This window comes from Gossypium hirsutum, chromosome A04 (genome assembly GCF_007990345.1).
Source record: "Gossypium hirsutum isolate 1008001.06 chromosome A04, Gossypium_hirsutum_v2.1, whole genome shotgun sequence".
Taxonomy (NCBI): domain Eukaryota; kingdom Viridiplantae; phylum Streptophyta; class Magnoliopsida; order Malvales; family Malvaceae; genus Gossypium; species Gossypium hirsutum.
The window spans coordinates 81,186,427-81,192,426 of record NC_053427.1 but is presented as its reverse complement, the minus strand read 5'-3'; the positions used below and the strand labels follow the sequence as shown (position 1 = coordinate 81,192,426).

Sequence of the window (6,000 nt, the reverse complement as noted above, 5' to 3'; positions counted from 1 at the left end):
TATGTGTTCTTAATTCTTGCTTTAATATTCCAGGATATTGATTCAAGTATTAATGTGCTTATTCAAAGGAGCAAAAGTCCCTGTCTAAGAGTAGATCTAGCATAATTAAGCAGAGTTGATTGCACTCCTAGACATAAGGCGACATAAATCTGCCAGATTAGGGTCAAACCTAATAAGGGAATCCATAGATCAAGTTAATGCAACACTAGGGGTTTTAATTAGAAAGAAATTTCAATTAATCAACCTAGGGTTAGACGTTGTTAGTCTCGAGAGAGATAATAATATAAATTAGGGATTTCTACGGATCAAGTCAAGTGAATAAATCGTCTAGTTCTGAGTCAAATAACAAGTGAAGTCTAGGTGGATTCTTCTTTGGGTATTGTCTAAATAAATTAGTTTTCCCAAAAGTATTTCCCCAATTTACTTCCTATGCATTCTTAGTTTAGTGAATTAGTTTAGTTTAAAAACACCCTTAAATTCTTAGGCTAGATAATAAAAAGAAGGTTAATACTAGTACTTTTAGTTCCTATGGGTTCGACATTCCGGTCTTGCTATAAGCTATACTACTGTTCGATAGTTGCGCTTGCCTTTATCGTGATAATAGTTAGTTTTCAAGTACGATCAATCATAAATATAAAACTTGTCACGCACATCAAGTTTTTGGCATCATTGCCGGAGAACTAAAATATTAGGAACGCTTAATTTTTATTACTTTAGCCATTTATTTTATTGCAATTTAATTTTTATTTTAATTTTGTTTATATCACTAAATTTTCTTTTATTTACTTTTGGCAGGTTTTTATAGTTTATGACTAGAAGAAACCCGTCAGGACCTCTACTTTTTGATAGTGAGATCGAAAGCACAGCTCGCAGAAATCGAAGAGAGATAAGGCGAAGCCTACGATACATAGAGGAAGGGCAAGAGGACAATATTCAAACCATAACCAAGGAGATGGCTGAAAATCATAATAATCCGCTACCTCCTGTAGCTGTTGTGAACCTAGTAAATCAGGATCCTGCTCCTCGTACTATGTATGATTATGCTAAACCTAGTTTAACAGGAGCTGAATCGAGTATAGTTAGACCTGCTATTGCTACAAAGAATTTTGAATTGAAACCAAACACGATTCAAATGATACAACAGTTTGTTCAGTTTGATAGTTTGCAGGACGAGGATTCAAACACTCATTTAGCAAACTTTCTGGAATTCTGTGACACCTTTAAGATCAATGGCATTTCTGATGATGCCATTCACCTTCGGTTATTTCCTTTTCCATTGAGGAATAAGGCTAAATAGTGGTTGAACTCATTACCAAGATCACCACTTGGGAACAAATGACCGAAAAGTTTTTGCTTAAATATTTTCCGCCGACTAAAACAGCTAAATTACAGAATGGTATTTCTTCTTTTGTACAGATGGATTTAGAAACACTCTATGATGCATAGGAGAGATACAAGGATCTATTGAGAATGTGCCCTCACCATGGGCTACCACTTTGGCTACAGGTTCAAACTTTTCACAACGGCCTGAATCTTTCGACTAGACAGATGATTGCTGCAGCTGCTAGTGGGACTATTAATAATAAGACATCTGAAGAGGCTTATGAATTTATAGAAGAGATGTCCCTGAATAATTATCAGTGGCAAGTCATGAGGATAAAGCCGACGAAAGCGGACGGTATTTTTAACGTTGATTCAGTTACTATGCTCTCTAATCAGGTAGAACTTTTGAATAGAAAATTTGATGGTTTACTTGGTTCTTCACAGGTTCATCCAGTAATGCAGTGCGATACAAGTGGAGGTGGAACAAGCAATTTAGAATACCCACCCTATGGCCACAACATGGAGAATGAACAAATGAATTATATGGGTAATAACCCTGACTTCAAAATAATCCTTATGGTGACACTTACAATGCAGGTTGGAGGAACCACCCAAATTTCTCATGGGGAGGTCAAGGGAATCAGAGACCACCACCCCCTTCAGGCTTCCAACAACAACCTTACCACCAAGAGAAAAAGCCAAACCTTGAGGAGATGATGACCAAATTTATTTTAGTAGCAGAAACCCGTTTTCAAAACACTAAAACTACACTTAAAAATCAGCAAGCATTGATCCAAGAGCTCGATAATCAAATTGGACAGTTGGCTAAGATGATTTCAGAGAGACCACCAAGAAGTCTACCTAGTAATACCGAACCCAATCCAAAAGAGCACGTGAAAGCAGTTACACTTAGGAGCGGGAAAGTGTTAGCTGAATCTGAAAAGAAGCCACCAAAAGAAGTTGACAGAAACGAATGAGAGGAGGTAAAACCCGAAAACAACGACAATCCAATGCCAAAGGAATATAAACCACCAGTCCCATATGTAGCAAAGTTGAAGAAAGACCGCATGGATGCACAATTGGGTAAATTTCTTGAACTTTTTAGACAACTACATATTAACTTACCTTTTATTGAAGCTATATCGCAGATGCCTACATATGCAAAATTTTTAAAGAAGCTTCTAACAAATAAAAAGAAGTTTGAAGACTTATCTACAGTGAAACTTAACGAGGAGTGCTCGACCATACTCCAAAATAAATTGCCAACCAAACTGAAAGATTCAGGAAGTTTTACTATTCCTTGCTTAATTGGTAGTTTCAATGTTGATAAGGCACTAGCTGATTTAGGCGCTAACATTGATTTGATGCCATATAAAATGTTTAAACAACTAGGTCTTAGGGAACCTAAACCCACTAGGATGAGTATTCAACTAGCAGATAGATCTGTTAAATATCCTAGGGGCATTATAGAGGACGTACTTGTAAAAGTAGATAAATTTATATTCCCTGTTGATTTTTTTGTGCTTGACATGCATGAAGATATTGAAGTACCTCTAATCTTAGGTCGTCCATTTTTAGCCACTGCTAGGGTTGTTATTGATGTGGGTGATGGTAAACTGATACTTAAAGTAGGTGACGAGGAGATTATTTTTAAAATTTATGATGTCATGAGATTTTCTAGGGTACAAGATGACTCAAATTATTTTATTGACTCTATTGATCATGCTACTCAAGATTCTTTTCAGGAAATCGTACATAAGGACATGTTGGAACTGTGTCTTGCCCAAGGAGAGGTGGATGATGATGATTCTAAGATAGGTAAGATAAAAATTGAACTAAATTCCAATGAACCCTTCACAAGACAAGTAGAATATGAGGGTATTAAGGTAAATGATGAACTTAAACAAAAACCCTCTATTGAAGAATCTCCCAAACTGGAACTTAAACAATTGCCAAATCACTTGGAATACACATTCCTTGGAAATAATTCTACATTACCAGCGATTATTGCTTCTAACTTGCAACCCAAGGAGAAAAAGGAATTACTCCAAGTATTAAGAGAGTATAAAAGAGCCATAGCTTGGAAAATTTCTGACATTAAAGGGATCAGCCCTTCTTTTTGTACCCACAAAATTTTAATGGAAGATGAATATAAGCCATGTGTGCAAGCTCAAAGACGACTGAACCCCAACATGAAAGAAGTTGTTAAAGCTGAGATAATTAAACTCCTAGATGCTGGAATTATTTATCCTATTTTTGACAGTTCTTGGGTAAGTCTAGTGCAGATTATTCCTAAGAAAGGAGGCATGACTGTTGTGGCCAATGAAAAGAATGAATTAATCCCAACAAGGACAGTCACAGGTTGGAGAGTTTGCATTGACTATAGAAAGCTGAATGATGCCACGAGAAAAGATCACTTTCCCCTGCCATTTATTGACCAAATGTTGGAAAGATTATCAGGGCACATGTACTACTACTTTTTAGACGGACTCTTTGGTTATTTTCAAATCCCAATAGCTCCTGAAGATCAAGAAAAGACGACATTTACATGTCCATACGGTACGTTTGCTTATCATAGAATGCCTTTTGGATTATGTAATGCTCTTGCTACTTTTTAGCACTGCATGATGGCCATTTTTGATGAAATCGTCGAAGGTATCATAGAGGTATTTATGGATGACTTCTCGGTATTCGGTAACTCTTTCCAGCTTTGCCTTAAAAATTTAGAACGAGATTTAATAAGATGTGAGGAAACAAACCTTGTGTTTAACTGGGAAAAATGTCACTTTATGGTTCAAGAAGGTGTTGTGTTAGGACATAAAATTTCTAGTAAAGGGATTGAGGTTGATAAATCTAAAATTGAAACCTTTGAAAAACTACCTCCCCCTAGTTCGGTTAAGGCTATTAGAAGCTTTTTAGGACATGCTAGGTTTTATATATGATTTATTAAAGACTTTTCTAAAATAGCTAAGCCTTTGACTAAATTACTAGAAAAAGATTACCCTTTAATTTCGATCAGGAATGTTTAGAAGCATTTAATACTTTAAAGGATAAATTGATTAATGCTCCAATTATAATCGCACCTGATTGGAATTTACCTTTTGAACTAATGTGCGGTGGGAGTGATTTTGCAGTAGGTGCAGTTTTGGGACAACGAAGAGACAAGCATTTTCGGCCAATCTATTATGCCAGCAAAACTTTGACAGCCGCACAAGAAAACTACACCACTACGGAGAAAGAGCTGCTAGTTGTGGTTTTTGCATTCAATAAATTTAGGCCATATCTAATATTGTCTAGAGTTGTCGTTTACACTGACCATTCTGCTCTTCACTACCTTTTGACTAAGACTGATGCAAAACCTCAACTCATCCAATAGACTATGTTATTGCAGGAATTTGACTTGGAGATTTAGGATAAGAAAGAAGATGAAAATCTCGCGGCTGATCATCTTTCCAGGCTTGAAAATTCAAGTACCAAAGAGCTAGATGAAGTTGAAATAAAAGATTCGTTCCCTGAAGAACAATTTTTTGCTATATCTGATTCTGAGGTACCTTAGTTTGCAGACATTGCGAATTTTTTAGTCCAGAAAGGGTTGACACATTAGCAAAAGAAGGGGTTCTTTACTGATGTGATAAACTAGTTTTGGCAAGACCCTTTTCTTTTTTGTATATGTGTAGATCAAGTCATTAGGAGATGCGTTACGAGGTCAGAAGCATTTAAAATATTGGAGCATTGCCACTTAAGACCGACTGAGGGACATTATAGTGGAAATAAGATCACACATAAAACACTCGAATCAGATTTTTATTGGCCTACACTTTTCAAAGAAGCCAGCAAGTATGTTACTATTTGCAATAAATGCAAACGAACAGGTAATATCTCTAAACGTGAAGAAATGCCCCTGTAACGACCCGAATTTTAAGGTTATCAGAAAAATGTATTTTCGGGTCTCCGTTTCTGAAAAATGGATTAGTAAATAATTATTAAAAATATTTATGAAGTTAGTCGAGTGGTTAATTAGAGTTTAATGAAGTAAGTTTAGCTTAATTAAGGATAAATGGATAAAATGATTAAATTGAATGAAGTGTGAAAGTTTAATTATAGAATAAAGAAAATTGAGGGGATTAAATAAGCAAATAAGCCAAAGTGAGTGCCAAGTGTGTGATAAAAATAAAATACATGTGTGATAAATAATGTACATACATTTGTAATACATGTATGTATTTACTTATTATTTAAGTAAGTATTAATGTATTTATTATTATTAAATTGATATTATATGATAAATAAATAAAAGAAAGACAAGTGTATGAAAATGATTGGATATAAGTGTATAAATAAAAATATAGACATTTGTAATACAAGTATTTGATAATAAATAGATATTTATTTAAATATTAAATTATTGCTATAATTATTAATTAATATTATATTATATTATATTATATTATGAAATAAATTAAAATAGTGACAAATGTGTGGTAATTATAAAATACATGTGTAATAAATTGAATACATACATTTGTAATATGTATATTTAATTATTAGTAGATATTTATTATTTATAAAAGATATTTATTAATTAAATATTTATATTATAAGATTTTTATGTAATAAATATATTAAATTATGACAAGTGTGTGGATAATAAATGGATACAAATGTAAAATAAATATT

The 6,000-nt window shown here is 33.9% G+C and overlaps 1 non-coding gene across 1 annotated transcript; it reads right to left on the bottom strand.

Annotated features, from left to right (window-relative positions):
- Positions 1 to 1,384: 1,384 nt before the first annotated feature.
- Positions 1,385 to 1,490, bottom strand: LOC121228385 (small nucleolar RNA R71). Its single transcript, XR_005925961.1, has one exon. It is a non-coding gene; the product is annotated as a small nucleolar RNA R71 (small nucleolar RNA).
- Positions 1,491 to 6,000: the final 4,510 nt, after the last annotated feature.